The sequence below is a fragment of the Oncorhynchus clarkii genome, chromosome 30 (genome assembly GCF_045791955.1).
Source record: "Oncorhynchus clarkii lewisi isolate Uvic-CL-2024 chromosome 30, UVic_Ocla_1.0, whole genome shotgun sequence".
Classification (NCBI taxonomy): domain Eukaryota; kingdom Metazoa; phylum Chordata; class Actinopteri; order Salmoniformes; family Salmonidae; genus Oncorhynchus; species Oncorhynchus clarkii.
The window spans coordinates 32972975-32990422 of NC_092176.1; the positions used below are offsets into that span (position 1 = coordinate 32972975).

Genomic DNA, 17448 nt, shown 5'->3' on the forward strand with positions numbered 1-17448 from the left:
ACCACATCAATAAATGCAATAAATACATCGATGACGTCATCCCCACAGTGACCATACGTACCTACGCCAACCAGAAGCCATGGATTACAGGCAACATCTGCACTGAGCTAAAGGAAGCTTATAAACCCGGAAGCTTATAAAAAATCGAACAGCCAAACAGGCAAAGCGTCAAAACAGGACTAAGATCAAATCGTACTACACCAGCTCTGACGCTTGACGGATGTGGCAGGGCTTGCAAACCATTACAGACTACAAAGGGATGCACAGCCGAGAGCTGCCCTGTGACACTAGCATACCAGATGAGCTAAACTACTTCTAGGCTCGCTCCGAGGCAAATAACACTGAAACATGCATGAGAGCACCAGCTGTTCCGGAAGACTGTGTGATCACGCTCTCTGCAGCCGATGTGAGTAAGACCTTTAAACAGGTCAACATTCACAAGGCCGCAGGGTCAGATGGATTACGAGGACGTGTACTGCCAGCATGCGCTGACCAACTGGCAAGTGTCTTCACTGACATTTTCAACCTCTCCCTGCCCGAGTCTGTAGTACCAACATGTTTTAAGCAGACCCCCATAGTCCCTGTGCCCAATAACACTAAGGTGACCTGCCTCAACGACAACTGACCAGTAGCACTCACGTCATGGCTCACATCAACACCATTATCCCAGAAACCCTAGATCCACTCTAATTTACATACTTCCCTAACAGATCCACAGATGATGCAATCTCTATTGCACTCCACACTGCCCTTTCCCACCTGGACAAATGTGAGAATGCTATGTGAGAATGCTATTCATTGACTACAGCTCAGCGTTCAACACCATAGTGCCCTCAAAACTCATCAATAAGCTAAGGACCCTGGGACTAAACACCTCCCTCTGCAACTGAATCCTGGACTTCCTGACGGGCCGCCCCAGGTGGTAAAGGTAGGTAACAACACATCCGCCATGCTGATCCTCAATACAGGGGGCCCTCAGGGGTGAGTGCTCAGTCCCCTCCTGTATTCCCTGTTCACTCATGACTGCACGGCCAGGTATGACTCCAACACCATCATTAAGTTTTCCGATGACAGGCCTGATCAACAGGCCTGATCAATGATGAGACAGCCTATAGGGAGGAGGTCAGAGAACTGGTCAAATGGTGCCAGGACAACAACCTCTCCCTCTACGTGATCAAGATCAAGAAGATGATTGTGGACTGCAGGAAAAAGAGGACCGAGCACGCCCCCATTCTCATCGACTAGGCTGTAGTGGAGCAGGTTGAGAGCTTCAAGCTCCTTGGTGTCCACATCACCAACAAACTAACATGGTCCAAGCACACCAAGACAGTCGTGACAAAACCTATTCCCTATCAGGAGACTGAAAAGATTTGGCATGGGTCCTCAGATCCTCAAAAGGTTCTATAGCTGCACCTTCGAGAGCATCCTGACTGGTTGCATCACTTCCTGGTATGGCAACTGCTTGGCCTCATACCGCAAGGCACTAAAGAGGGTTGTGCGATCGGCCCAGCACATCACTAGGGCCAAGCTTCCTGCCATCTAGGACCTCTATGAACAGCGGTGTCAGAGGAAGGCCCTAAAAATTGTCAAAGACTCCAGCAGCCCTAGTCATAGACTGTTCTCTCTGCTAGCGCACGGCAAGCAGTACCGGAGCGCCAAGTCTAGGTCCAAGAGGCTTCTAAACAGCTTCTACCCCAAAGCCATAAGACTCCTGAACATCTAATCAAATGGCTACTCAGACTATTTGCATTGTACCGTTGGCACCAAGCAGATAAACTCATGCTGCTTACACCAAATCCTGTCTCTGCCATCAGCATGATGCAATAAGAAACGTGGCAGTGTTTTTCCACTCCTCAATTGTCCATTGTTGGTGATTGTGTGCCCCCTTGAGCCACTTCTTCTTGTTTTTAGCTGATAGGAGTGGAACCTGGTGTGGTCATCTGCTGCAATAGCCCATCCGTGACAAGGGCCCAAAGTTGAGCGTTCCAAGATGCCGTTCTGCATACCACTGTTGTACTGTGCCGTTGACTGTCTGTTAGTGGCCCCCCTGTTAGCTTGCACGATTCTTGCCATTCTCCTTCGATCACTCATCAACTAGCTATTTTTGCCCACAGGTGTGCTGCTGACTGGATGTTTTTTGTTTGTCGCATCATTCTCTGTAAACCCTAGACACTGTTGTGCAATGAAAAGCCCAGGAGGCAGTCTGTTTCCGAGATACTGGAGCCTGCGCCAGGGATCATACCCCGCTCAAAGTTGTTTAGGTCACTCATTTAGCCCATTCTAACATTCAATCGAACAGTAACTGAATGCTTAGTTGCCTTTCTGTCTGCTTTATATAGCAAACAAGGTGGCTCACTATCTGTAGGAGCGAACCATTTTCGTGAACGGGGTGGTGTACCTAATAAAATGGTCACTGACTGTATAGGTTTTTGAATGGTGCTTTGTGTAAATGAAGGGTGAGAGCCAGCATCAGAACGGTGTGAGGCTATTAGTGGTTATCAGATATAGACATGTGTTCTCAGATCTTCTCTGTCCCAGTTCAGTAAATTAGATTAAATTGACTTGTGTATAGGGGTCACTTCTTTATGATTTACTTCATTTCTAAAAACCTATTTAATCTAATTTACTGAACTGGGAGAGAGAAGATCTGAGAACACATGTCTATATCTGATAACCACTAATAGCCTCACACCGTTCTGATGCTGGCTCTCACCCTTCATTTACGCAAAGCACCATTCAAAGCATCATGACTCCTTACCTAGTCAAACACATAAAAAACAGGCGTTGGAGGGATGGAGGGACGGATGGATAGAGGGGGAAATTGGAGTGAATGGGTGCTACTTGTGATTGGATGAGAAAGGTCCACAGAGAAGCAGCGTGAGAGACCCAGTCAGGGGCAAAACAAGACAATTAAAACAGACGCCCACCCTAATCACTGAATGCATCATGCAAATGTTGTTTTATAAGAGGCTGCTTGTGTCTTAATACTCAGAATACAAATCAGGGACTTAACACTGATGAAAAGAGGGAGGGGGGATGGGGTGGAAAGTGAGTGTAGGAAGGAACCCACTCAGACAGAAAGAGAGAAAGAAAAAGACAGAACAAAGAAGGAGCAACTCCACAATCTACATCAACAGGTTCAAGAGTGAAACATTCTGAAAACAAAATCGAATTGCATTTACTTTCTTGTTACTCATACTATTCTAACACTACATGAATAACCATCATCGTTATTATTATTAAGCAATAAGGCCCGAGGGGGTGTGGTATATGGCCAATATACCATGGCTAAGGGCTGTTCGTTCGCACAACGCAATGTGGAGTGCCTGGATATTGGCAATATATTATACACACTGAGGTGCCTTATTGCTATTATAAACTGGTTACCAATGTAATTAGAGCAGTGAAAATACATGTTTTGTCATACCCGTGGTATACGGTCTGATATACCTCGGCTTTCAGCCAATCAGCATTCAGGGCTCGAACCACCCAGTTTATAATCTTGAAGAGAGTTTGACATAATCTGCCTGTTTTCATGTCAGCGATGCAGGGATGGGATTTGGAGGGAACTGAATGCATGTGGAAGGGAGAAAGAGGGAGGGAAGATAGGGCATTTGTTTATGTTTTTCACATATCGTGGTTTTTAGATCTGTCAAATCAGAAAATAGATGCATAGCATAAAAGAAAACTTGGGTGCTTTTAAATCAAAACTGGACAACGTGCACATCACATTTTAATAATAATAATAATAATCATGTTAAATTGTGGAGTGCATTTCCTACTTTCAATGTGCTTATTTGTAAGGTAAATATGTTTTACCTTTGGATTCAATTAAATCAATGAAACCATGTCTGCCGTCTGTGTGGGATAAATAGTGACGCAACAACAAACAACATATTCAAACATTTTCCACGGTAAGAATGATTTATTCTGTTTGTCAGTTAGCAGTGTTGAACAGTGAGCCTTACTCTAGAGGCTTAGACAAGTGCCTTTGGGAAATGTGTGTGTGCGTGTGTCTGAATGTGCATGTATGAGTTGTGTGTGTATGAGTGTTAGCCAAGGTGAAAGACACTTTTATTTAAAAAGCAGCTCATGCCAAACGCAACCTTGAGCTTCAAATGCTGTGTTTTGTCAATTTTGTGTTTTAAACCACTAATGTTTGACTTGTACTTATATTTATATTTATTCCATTTTATTTTAAACAAACTATCATCAAATCATTGTTAACATTTCATTATGTACTACAGTATCTTCATTCAACATTGAGAAAACATACTCAGAGGAAGCCAGCTAAAATAGACAAGGGGTCAAATATGACTATTGAGAATGTACAGGAAATACTTCACTGTCCAATACACTTCCTACTTGACATAACACACCTGGTCTGGTCCCATTGACTCAGGGAAAAGAGACAGAGAGACGAGGCAAGAGTGGTTAACGTCTTATACTGTATAGTCTCTCAATATCATCTTTCAATGGCATCTTTCTGTCTCAATGGCATCTTTCTATCTCAATGTCATATTTCTGTCTCAATGGAATCTTTGTGTCTCAGTGGCATCTTTCAATGGCATCTTTCTGTCTAAATATCATCTTTCAATGGCATCTTTCTATCTCAATGGCATCTTTCTGTCTCAATGGCACCTTTAAATGGCATCTTTCTGTCTCAGTGGCATCTTTCTGTCTCAGTGGCATCTTTCAACGTCATCTTTCTGTCTCAATGTCATCTTTCTGTCTCAATGGCATCTTTCTGTCTTAATGGCATCTTTCTATCTCAATGGCATATTTCTGTCTCAATGGCATCTTTCTATCTCAATGTCATCTTTCTGTCTCAGTGGCATCTTTCTGTCTCAGTGGCATCTTTCAATGTCATCTTTCTGTCTCAATGTCATCTTTCTGTCTCAATGGCATCTTTCTGTCTTAATGGCATCTTTCTATCTCAATGGCATATTTCTGTCTCAATGGCATCTTTCTATCTCAATGTCATCTTTCTGTCTCAATGGCATCTTTCTGTCTTAATTAATGGCATCTTTCTGTCTCAATGTCATCTTTCTGTCTCCATGTCATCTTTCTGTCTCAATGACATCTTTCTGTCTCAATTTTACATTTCAATGTCATCTTTCTGTCTCAATGTCATCTTTCTGTCTCAATGTCATCTTTCTGTCTCAATAGCATCTTTCTGTCTCAATGGCATCTTTCTATCTCAGTGGCATCTTTCAATGGCATCTTTCAATGTCATCTTTCTGTCTCCATGTCATCTTTCTGTCTCAATGGCATCTTTCTATCTCAATGTCATCTTTCTGTCTCAGTGGCATCTTTCTGTCTCAGTGGCATCTTTCAATGTCATCTTTCTGTCTCAATGTCATATTTCTGTCTCAATGGCATCTTTCTGTCTTAATGGCATCTTTCTATCTCAATGGCATATTTCTGTCTCAATGGCATCTTTCTATCTCAATGTCATCTTTCTGTCTCAATGGCATCTTTCTGTCTTAATTAATGGCATCTTTCTGTCTCAATGTCATCTTTCTGTCTCCATGTCATCTTTCTGTCTCAATGACATCTTTCTGTCTCAATTTTACATTTCAATGTCATCTTTCTGTCTCAATGTCATCTTTCTGTCTCAATATCATCTTTCTGTCTCAATGGCATCTTTCTATCTCAGTGGCATCTTTCAATGGCATCTTTCAATGTCATCTTTCTGTCTCCATGTCATCTTTCTGTCTCAATGGCATCTTTCTATCTCAGTGGCATCTTTCAATGGCATCTTTCAATGTCATCTTTCTGTCTCCATGTCATCTTTCTGTCTCAATGGCATCTTTCTGTCTCAATGGCACCTTTCTGTCTCAATGGCATCTTTCTGTCTCAATGGCATCTTTCTGTCTCCATGTCATCTTTCTGTCTCCATGGCATCTTTCTGTCTCAATGGCACCTTTCTGTCTCAATGGCATCTTTCTGTCTCAATGGCATCTTTCTGTCTCAATGTCATCTTTCTGTCTCAATGTCATCTTTCTGTCTCAATGGCATCTTTCTGTCTCAATGGCATCTTTCTGTCTCCATGTCATCTTTCTGTCTCCATGGCATCTTTCTGTCTCCATGGCATCTTTCTGTCTCCATGTCATCTTTCTGTCTCCATGGCATCTTTCTGTCTCCATGTAATCTTTCTGTCTCCATGTCATCTTTCTGTCTCCATGGCACCTTTCTGTCTCAATGGCATCTTTCTGTCTCAATGGCATCTTTCTGTCTCTCCGTCCTTTCCTTCATTGTCCTTTGCTCTTTCACGGTCCCCGTTCCCTCCCTTTCATTCACACTTTTTTCTGTATTTTAGTCATCCCACTCTCCTGGAACTGACTGAGGGATCCCTGGCTGTGTTTGGTTAAGCTGTGGAACACTGCCCAGATTGCGTCACCTCTAAATACAGCCCAAATGTCCCACCCGGTGATTCCGGCCTTGCACGGAACTTCAACTCAAGTAAAATCAAATCTAAGTTTATTGGTCAAGTACACAGATTTTCAGATGTTATCGCAGGTGCGTCAAAATGCTTGTGTTTATAGCTACAACAGTGCAGTAACACCCAGCAATAAAAATAAGACAAATACACACACAATCCAGAACAATTTAAAGCGCGGTTATATAGGATGAGCCATGACTAGAACACAGTATATACATACAAAGTGGGTAAAACAGTATGTAAACATTATTAAAGTGACCCGTTTTTAATGACTCTGAGTACATAGGGGCATCAGTCTCTAAGGTGCAGGGTAGAGTACCAGGTGGTAGCTGCCTTGTAACAGTGACTATGTTCATGGCAGGGTACTGGGTGGAGGCCCGGCTAGTGGTAACAGTTTAACAGTCTAATGGCCTGGAGATAGAAGCTGTTTCATAGTCTCTTGGTCCCAGATTTGATGCACCTGTACTGTCTACACCTTCAGATGTAGCAGGGTGAACAGGCCATGTCTTGGGTGGCTGAGGTCCTTGATGAGCTTCTTGACCTTCCTGTGACACCGGGTGCTGTAGATATCCTGGAGGGCGGGCAGGCATCACACAATGGAGAGACCTGCGGTTGTGGACGGTGCAATTGCCGTGCCAGGCTGTGATACAGCCCGACAGGATGCTCTCAATGGTGCATCTGTAGAGGTTTGTGAGGGTCTTAGGGGCCAAGACAAATTTCTTTAGCCTCCTGAGGTTGAAGAGGCGCTGTTGCTCCTTCTTCACCATGTTGTCTGTTTGAAGGGACAATTCATTTATTGTTGCTGACGGTTGTGAGGCTCATCACGCCAGTCTTTAATAAACAGTTGACAAGGTTCTCTGGGATGCCACACAAACCAAACCCTGGAGAGAAACATAATAGAACAATGAATCAGCATATCAGCACACTCATGTATACACTCTCACACACACACAAACACTCTCATCTATCTTCCACAAGACGTCACGCATCCTTGAGGCCCTTTTCCACTGGGAAGGACACCAGAATAAGATGATCTGGAACCCATCCCCCCTCCAGAACATGACACTTGAACCAGCCCTACCCCCCAAGTGTACAGTCTCACGCTGCTACAGGCCCAGCCCTAGTTTCAGCAAAGCAGTCTAACTAAATCCCCCATGCAGCCCCACCCCATCTACAGTTCCCTCTCTGTGGGTAGAGGCAGAGCAGACGTCCCTCTCCTACTGGGCCGTGGCAGACAGTCAGCGAGTAAAACATGGAAGGGATTTGTCATTGTTATTCCCTGCATACCTGCTCTGATGGTAGGTTCCCACGCTAGAAGGAACACACACGCAGGAGGAGTTGGCACACACGCACTTTCACATCAGGGATCACTAATGAGTTTGCAAGTGTGAAATCAACCTCCTACAGAGGTTGTAAATATATAATTGGAGATGACCTGAAACGAAAGAAAAGACTGAGTGGGCGATTAGTAAAATGTTCTAGATTATTTTGAATGCAAATATGGTAGTATTTTGTGTTCGTTTGGTTTAACTTAATCAACAAAGAATCACAAACATCCACATCCCAAAAACAGCCAGCTGACTGGGTGGGTGTGTGGCTGAGTAGAGGGAGAAGCAGGGAGGTACATCCTGTTTAGAGCAGCCTGTTGGATGAAAGGAGCGGCTGTGTCACAGCAAAGCCCTCACTCTTCCTCCATTCAGCCCAGTCTGATAACACCATGTAGACAAGAGAACACTGCTTCCATCTCTCTCCACTATTCACACAGGACTTAATGCACCCAAATGGCAACAATCATGACTGCGTTCTAAATATATATTTCCGTGACGATGATTATTACCATTCAGGAACCTTTTGAGGTGGGGGTTTCAGAAAAGAGGTGGTTAGGGAGAAGATTCTCCATTTTGTTGCCTAGGAGACTAGAAGAAAAGACAGGCATTAAAGCACATTATCCTATTACAGTTGACAGTGTATGAGTGAGGGAGGGACCAACTTTGAGTAAAGCACAGATCAGTTGCTTATTTTCACAATGGACATGGATAGAAAATGGGATATGAGGCCCTCAGTTTACTGTCCGCACATATGTGACGTGAATATGTGACGTTAGCATCAAAAGCCTCCTCCCTAAGTTTGCTTTATTCACTGCTTTAGCACACTCTGCCAACCCTGATATCCTATCCGTGTCTGAATCCTGGCTTAGGATGGCCACCAAAAATTCTGAAATGTCCATCCCCAATTACAACATTTTCTGTCAAGATAGAACTGCTAAAGTGGGCAGAGTTGCAATCTACTGTAGAGATAGCCTGCAGAGTTTTTTCATACTATCCAGGTCTGTGCCCAAACAGTTCAAGCTTCTACTCTAAAAAATCCATCTCTCCAGAAATAAGTCCCTCACTGTTGCTGCTTGTTGTAGAGCCCCCTCGGCTCCCAGCTGTGCCCTGGATACCATATGTGAATTGATTGCCCCCCATCTATTGTCAGAGTTCGTACTGTTAGGTGACCTAAACGGGGATATGCTTAACACCCGAGCCGTCCTACAATCTAAACTAGATGCCATCAATCTCACACAAATTATCAAGGAACCTAAAAAGTACAACCCCAAATCTGTAAACATGGGCACCCTCATAGATATCATCCTGACCAACTTACCCTCTAAATACACCTCTGCTGTTCATCATTGCCTGCATTCGCTATGGGTCCGCGGTCAAACGACCACCCCTCATCACTGTCAAATGCACCCTAAAACACTTCTGCGAGCAGGCCTTTCTAATCGACCTGGCCCGGGTATCCTGGAAGGATATTGACCTCATCCCGTCAGTAGAGGATGCCTGGTTGTTCATTAAAAGTGCTTTCCTCACCATCTTAAATAAGCACGCCCCATTCAAAAAATGTAGAACTAAGAACAGATATAGCCCTTGGTTGACTCCAGACTTGACTTCCCTTGACCAGCACAAAAACATCCTGTGGCGTACTGCAATAGCATCGAATAGTCCCCGCGATATGCAACTTTTCAGGGAAGTCAGGAACCAATATAAAGTGGGGCAAAAAATAATTTAGTCAGCCACCAATTGTGCAGGTTCTGCCACTTAAAAAGATGAGAGAGGCCTGTAATTTTCATCATAGGTACACTTCAACTATGACAGACAAAATTAGAAAAAAAATCCAGGCTACCTTTTTCAAACAGAAATTTGCATCCTGCAACACTAATTTCCATGGAGAATAAGAGCACCGCCTCCTAGCTGCCCACTGCACTAAGGCTAGGAAACACTGCCACCACTGATAAATCCACTATAATCGAGAATTTCAATAAGCATTTCTCTATGGCTGGCCACGCTTTCCACCTGGCTACTCCCTCCAACCCCGGCCAACAGCTCTGCACCCCCCGCAGCAACTGCCCCCCCCCCCCCTTCTCCTTCACCCAAATCCAGACAGCTGATGTTCTGAACGAGCTGCAAAATCAGGATCCCTACAAATCAGGTAGGCTAGACAATCTGGACCCTCTCTTCCTAAAATGATCCGCCACCATTGTTGCAACCCCTATTACTAGTCTGTTCAACCTCTCTTTCGTATCGTCTGAGATTCTTAAAGATTGGAATGCAGCTGTGGTCATCACCCTCTTCAAAGGCGGAGACACTCTAGACCCAAACTGTTACAGATTTATATCCATCCTGCCCTGCCTTTCTAAAGTCTTCGAAAGCCAAGTGAACAAAGAGATCACCGACCATTTCGAATCCCACCGCACCTTCTCCGCTATGCAATCCGGTTTCCGAGCTGGTCACGGGTGCACCTCAGCCACGTTCAAGGTCCTGAACGATATCATAACAGCCATCAATAAAAGACAGTACTGTGCAGCCGTCTTCATCGACCTGGTCAAGGCTTTCAACTCTGTCAATCACTGTATTATTATTTGCAGACTCAACAGCCTTGGTTTCTCTAATGACTGCCTTGTCTGGTTCACTAACAACTTCACAGATAGAGTTCAGTGTGTCAAATCGGAGAGCCTGTTGTCTGGCAGTCTCTATCGGGGTGCCACAGGGTTCAATTTTCGGGCCGACTCTTTTCTCTGTATACATCAATGATGTCGCTCTTGCTGCGGGTGATTCTTTGATCCACCTCTACACAGACGACACAATTCTGAATACATCTGGCCCTTCTTTGGACACTGTGTTAACAAACCTCCAAACTAGCTTCAATGCCATACAACACCCCTTCTGTGGCCTCCAACTGCTCTTACATGCTAGTAAAATTATATGCATGCTCTTCAACAAATTGCTGCCCGGACCCGACCAGCATCACTACTCTGGATGGTTCTGACTAATGTGGACAACTATAAATACCTATGTGTCTGGCTAGACTGTAAACTCTCCTTCCAGACTCATATTAAGCATCTCCAATCCAAAATTGAATCTAGAGTCGGCTTCCTACTTCCCAACAAAGCCTCCTTCACTCATGCTGCCAAACATACCCTCGTAAAACTGACTATCCAACCAATCCTTGACTTTGGCGGTGACATTTTGTCACGACTTCCATCGAAGTCGCTCCCTCTCCTTGTTAGGGCGATATTCGGCGGTCGACGTCACCGGTCTTCTAGCCATCGCCGCTCCACCTTTCATTTTCCATTTGTTTTGTCTTGGTTTTCCGCACACCTGGTTCACATTCCCTCATCTGACTAAATGTATATTACCCTATTACCCCCCAGAATTGTTTGTTTGTTACGTGTGGTTGGCATCAGGCTGGTTTGCGCCGGGTGGTTTGCGCTGGTTTGTACCGTTTGTGTACTTTGAGTTATCGCTGTTTTCCTTGGGCACAAATCAAGTGCGCCTGTTATCTCCCATCTCTGCTCTCCTGCACCTGACTTACCTTCAACCAGTTGCGCACATTGTGACACATTTACAAAATAGCCTCCAACACTCTACTCAGCAAATTGGATGCAGTCTATCACAGTGCCATCCGTTTTGTCACCAAAGCCCCATATACCCACCACTGTGACCTGTATGCTCTCGTTGGCTGGCCTTCGCTACACATTCGTCGCCAAATCCACTGGCTCCAAGTCATCTATAAGTCTTTGCTAGGTAAAGCTCCGCCTTACCTCAGCTCAGCTCACTGGTCACCATAACAACACCCAACACCCACAACACCCACGCACACGCTCCAGCAGGTATATTTCACTGGCCATCCCCAAAACCAACACCCCCTTTGGCCGCCTTTTCTTCCAGTTCTCTGCTGCCAATGACTGGAACGAATTGCGAAAATCACTGAAGCTGGAGATTCCCTCACTAACTTTAAGCATCAGCTGTTAGAGCAGCTTACCGATCGCTGCAGCTGCACACAGCCCATCTGTAAATAGCCCATCCAACCAACTACCTACCTCATCCCCATATTTGTTTTTGTATTTCTGCTCTTTTGCACACCAGTATTCCTACTTGCACATCCTCATCTGCACATCTATCACTCCAGTGTGAATTGTAATTACTTTGCCACTATTGGCCTATTTATTGCCTTAGCTCCTTAATTTGCACACACTGTATTCAGATTTTTCTATTGTGCTATTGACTGTACGTTTGTTTATCCCATGTGTAACTCTGTGTTGTTGTTTTTGTCACACTGCTTTGCTTTATCTTGGCCAGGTTGCAGTTGTAAATGAGAACTTGTTCGCAACATGCCTACCTGGTTAAATAAAGGTGTTCTCAACATGCCTACCTGGTTAAATAAAGGTGTTCTCAACATGCCTACCTGGTTAAATAAAGGTGTTCTCAACATGCCTACCTGGTTAAATAAAGGTGTTCAACATGCCTACCTGGTTAAATAAAGGTGTTCTCAACATGCCTACCTGGTTAAATAAAGGTGTTCAACATGCCTACCTGGTTAAATAAAGGTGTTCTCAACATGCCTACCTGGTTAAATAAAGGTGTTCAACATGCCTACCTGGTTAAATAAAGGTGTTCTCAACATGCCTACCTGGTTAAATAAAGGTGTTCTCAACATGCCTACCTGGTTAAATAAAGGTGTTCTCAACATGCCTACCTGGTTAAATAAAGGTGTTCTCAACATGCCTACCTGGTTAAATAAAGGTGAAGTAAAAAAAACAAAAATGTTTTATAAAAAAAATGGATAGTTCAGAGCAGAAGGTCTACTCTATCACGGTCACCTACCAAAGCACCGGTTGGTCAGTGAGAACTGACAAGTAATAGAAAAGACTGGTGCAATTTTCAAGTACTGTAATTGAACATGGTTTAGACAAAACGAAGGTGATGAGTGTTGAGCAGCATGCTAAAACTGCAGCACAAATTCTGCAATATTGTCCAAGCGGGTGATGGGGGGGGTAAAGTGTTAGTTGTTTGCAAGAACTTCTTTGTTGTTGTAATATCTGAAACGGATGTTTCACTATTAAGGATTCCAGCTCTAATGTATTGTATCAGACAACGACCTCCACACTTTATCAACAGATAACAAGCAGGGAAAGTGAGCTTGTACGTGGTGGTATTCAAACCGCCAACCTTCCGGCCATAGCCCAGCGTGCTGTGCCACAAAAGTGTGCTCATGTGGCAGAGTTGATATTGGTGCTTATAAACACAGGGTTGCTACAGTACATTCTTGATTGTGTTTAGAAATGTGTGGTTTGAGTTTTCATTTTAATTTGTTTTCAGGGGGGGTCACAGCGCAACCCCCATGCCCAAAACATAGTAAACCAAGCTGCAACTAGTCTACATTCTACAGCTTCCCCTGGCCCTGAGAAGCAGGAGCAGGCCTGCCCCATTGTGGTGTAAATAGGAACATTGTCCTCCCCCCATCAGACAGATGTGAATTCAGTTTAGTGTGCCAATGCTGACCTCAGAGGAAAATAACCACAGAAAACTTGGAGTAGCATGTTGTACCATTGCCTGAGCCAGAGGGGTGCATCTCAATACTTTAAAATGACTTCCTGTCTCCTCTCCTTCCAGTCTGCGCTCATCTGAAAACACAGTAGAAGGAATACAGGTGCCTAGTGGAGAGATGTTTCACCTGTCCATTTCTTCTTCTTTTCTTGTTGTTTTTCATGGTGCAGATTAAAGAAGAAATGAAAGAGTTGGCCTGTGAACTACTGTTTGACTACGAAGCAAACGCCTTTCACTGTTCCAGACGCACAGCTCACCAACGTTTCTGTGCTCTGACCCACCGAAGGCTTTCAGTTGCATAATATAACAACTTGTGCAGTGGTAATTTAGAACATGAATTTAAACAATGAAAGAAAAAAGCATAATACTTTGGAGTATAAAAAAATTATAACTTATATGAAAGAAATGAAAAAAAATTGCATGATTTGCTGAAATAAATGTATAATTTTTTTTTGACCCATAATTCCTTGTCACATCAATATGATTCTAAATGCTTCTAAACTACGCAGTAGTAGTAGAAGAAAATAACGTGATAACCAAAACCCTTTATTATCTTCACTAAAGTACCATAGCTACAGTTAAACAGTAGTTCTCTTCACTTCTGTTTTGTTTCACAACCCACTATTTATTCACAAAAAAATTACTACAGGGTTATTAAATAATTTTTACCCAATAATGACTTTTTATTTTGCGATTCATTGAAACAAGGCACATCAGAGGTAGAACATTCCTTCAGAAGCATTTGTGCTGAAGATAGTTCCTTAGACAGATAGCTACAGCCTGAGACCTGAGACCACAGCCCCCCAGCAGACAGGATCCTCTGACAGATAGCTACAGCCTGAGACCAGAGCACCCCAGCAGACAGACAGACTACATAGACCATAGACAGACAGACAAACAGAGAGACTACATAGACCATAGACAGACAGACAAACAGAGAGACTACATAGACAGACAGACAAACAGACAGACAGACAGACAGACAGACAGACAATCCAGGGGTTGGGCAGCAGGCACAGGCAGAGCCTCTGTGCAATATCTACACTGGGGGTCCTGGTCTTTAATCTAGCAGTACTGGGACTAGTGGTTCTGATTGGGTCTGGTTCCTCTCTGGACACAAAAGTCAGGACAAGGAGGGTTCTGGAGGATGAACACTAGGCAGGGTCCACCAATGACTGAATCTGAGATGCCTCCCCCTCACCACCTAATAGAGACAGAATAGGGTAACAGGGTAGATTTGTAGAGATGTTGCCATAAACAACTGCATCACTTTTCATTTGTGGCTTGACACATAGACACATCCAGTAATACAAAATGAGATTGGAATACAGCATATCACTATTACATCGTGTGTCACAAATGCAAAGTGAGCATCTGCTAAATAACCAAAACTCCTGCAGGAATGAGGCAATAAGGCTCTAGGGTTGCAGATGCAGGCTATATTATGGAATGGGGGGCCTTGGTCTCACCTTTCACTGGATTTGGTCCTGGAAGGTAGCCTGGTGGAACGAGCCTGATCTTTCCCTGGATCTGGTCCTGGAAGGTAGCCTGGTGGAACCAGCCTGATGTTGCAATAGCTTGACAAGATTATCTGGCTGGCAACAAGGGCCTAGGAATAGGAGCAAGTATGAGGAATGTGTTGGAGTCTTGGTGTTACCTCTTCCTGTCTCTGCATTGGCCACATAGATGAACTCATCCACCTCCTGACATACTTCCTGGACCTGAGGGGCGGGACTGAAATATGGCTGTCCTGATTGGTCCGTTCTTTCCAGGATGAAGAGGTTGCTGCTGAGACTCTGCTGCGTCACATTGGCTCTCTTCCTCCCCGCCCTACACACACACACACACACACACACAACAGGTTATGATAGACATATACACACACACGTAACCATATGAACGCACGGTGTACATTACCTCAAATGGTAACAGACAGTACATTTTAAATCAATCAAAGGAGGACTATAGTGAAAATAGTAACCTAATGTTTCTTAATCAACTCATCATCAAACCTTTGATTAGTGGAATCAGGTGTGTAGTGCTAGGGAAAAAATACAAAGTGTCCCCCTTTGATTCCCCAGGATCAGGATGAAGGAACACTGCACTAACCTGTTGGTGGAGTAGAGTGAGAATGTTGTATTTTTGCTGAACAACATTGCTTTTGTTTAGTTAGTAAGCTGCAGAAAGATATATTCAAAGGCTTTAGGTGCTTAACCACAGCATGGAAGTGTTTGGCAAGAGAGCCCCCTTCTGGTTGCTAATTACTTCTGCAGGATGGTTTAAATACTTTTCACCATACCTGTACAGTACTAACCTTCTTTACTCAGCATTGAGCTGTTGTGTTTATTGTGAGCTAACAAAATGCAGGTAAGACCAATATGGTGGATGTCTATTGTAACTGTGTCAATTTTGCTTATCACATACAATACCAGTCAAAAGCTTGGACACACCTACACATTCATGTTTTTTTTTACTTAAAAAAAACAACTATTTTCTACATTGTAGAAAAGAAGTGAAGACATCAAAACTACGAAATAACATATATGGTATCATGTAGTAACCAAAAAAGTGCTACGTGTCGGCAACATTAACTTGATTGACCATGATGTAGGTCATGTAACTGTTTGTTACATGCAATATGCTTTGTGGACACCACCGGACAGATGTTTCTCTCCAGTTTTGTAATGAAACAAAGGTGTGGTTGAATTTATTCTGCCATTGTGTCTTCTTATTGTCTCAGCCTTAGGCATAAATCCAACGTTCCCTTAATAGTGTTCCCGGCACTGAGCAAATTTCAAGTCTGCTGAGCTCAAACTTGAACATTGTGAAAATTCTGTGCAACTTACAGCGCTCGTTTACTGTGAACAGTGAGGCTGTACCCACTTTAATTTACAGTTTCTGACAGTGGTCAAGTCGGCTACTATGGCTATTTAATAATAATGTAGGCCTACCAGAGTGGCCTCCCATTAAAAAAAACATAACATTTTAATATGGAAATAGCGGTTCTATCATTCAGCCTACAGTAGCAGCCAATGTGTGGTGTTCAACGTAGGCCTACATTCCATGAGTCTTTGAAAAAAAACATGCAAGGCTCAACATTAAACTGTTTATCCACTTGTCCTTCAGATAAGGAGGTGACTCAAAATATTGTGTTGTTTGATGGAAGAAACCACTTTACAAAATAAAATGCATTATTATTCCCATACCATTATTACAGAGAATCAGACAAATGATGCTACCTTCTGCCTATTGTCTACTTAGCTTATTCAAGACCATCTCAAAATACAACATCACCCCAAAAAGACAAAAAAAAAAGCTCTTTACCTGACTCCCTTTTCAAAGATGTCTAGAAATGCACATGTGTTGTGCCCATTTCTGACTACAAATGATCTATAACTGGTCTAATAACTCACTAACTAGCAAAGGATATGAACAAATATGCAGCTCTCGCTTTGATCTCAAAACAAGTACATTTACTCATGACCTATCATGCTGTTTACACAGTCCAGTTCAAAGAAAATAGCACAGATCCATATATGGCAATGGTCTATTTGCATATAGGCCTAATGCAGCTCTGATTGGTTCTGCCACACTGTTTTTTATATATAGATGCAATAGAATCATATTCCGATGCGTTCTGCCTACAACAAAATAACTTGCATAGCTTGTTTTGTTTTCGGGTATGTTGCATTGAAAGTGGCTAATTTTGCATTGATTCGACCACAATTCCCACAGTAAAGGCAAACATTGATAGTGTTAACTGGAAGAGTTTTACTGGGGGAGCTCAGGTAATATAATTATGTGCACAAGCATAAATCACCGCATTTGTCATTTTAGTGCCGTCCGAATCTGCCACGTCAGTAATTTTTACTTGGCCGGAAAGTTATTATCTCAGCCCTAAAAAACTATTTTTTTTCGACAAACTCCAAGGTCCTCTGATAATACTTATCCCGTGCAAATCGTCATCCCCGTGTTTTGAGGGATATTACAGTTGAACAGGTGCTGCACCCAGTTTGGGTAAGAACAAATTGATGCTTAAAACAAAGTGCTATGCACATAGCCTATAGATGAACGATCTGTTCTGTAATATATCAACCTTCCTAGTGCCATTCTTCTCTTTTAAAAGATGAG

General features: G+C 43.2%; 1 long non-coding RNA gene across 1 annotated transcript; it reads right to left on the reverse strand.

Annotated features, from left to right (window-relative positions):
• Window positions 1–7037: 7037 nt before the first annotated feature.
• On the reverse strand, window positions 7038–15145 carry LOC139389848 (uncharacterized). The gene is made up of 3 exons (XR_011629437.1): window positions 15030–15145; window positions 14787–14926; window positions 7038–7326 (listed from the first exon to the last, which is right to left on the reverse strand). It is a non-coding gene; the product is annotated as an uncharacterized lncRNA (long non-coding RNA).
• Window positions 15146–17448: the final 2303 nt, after the last annotated feature.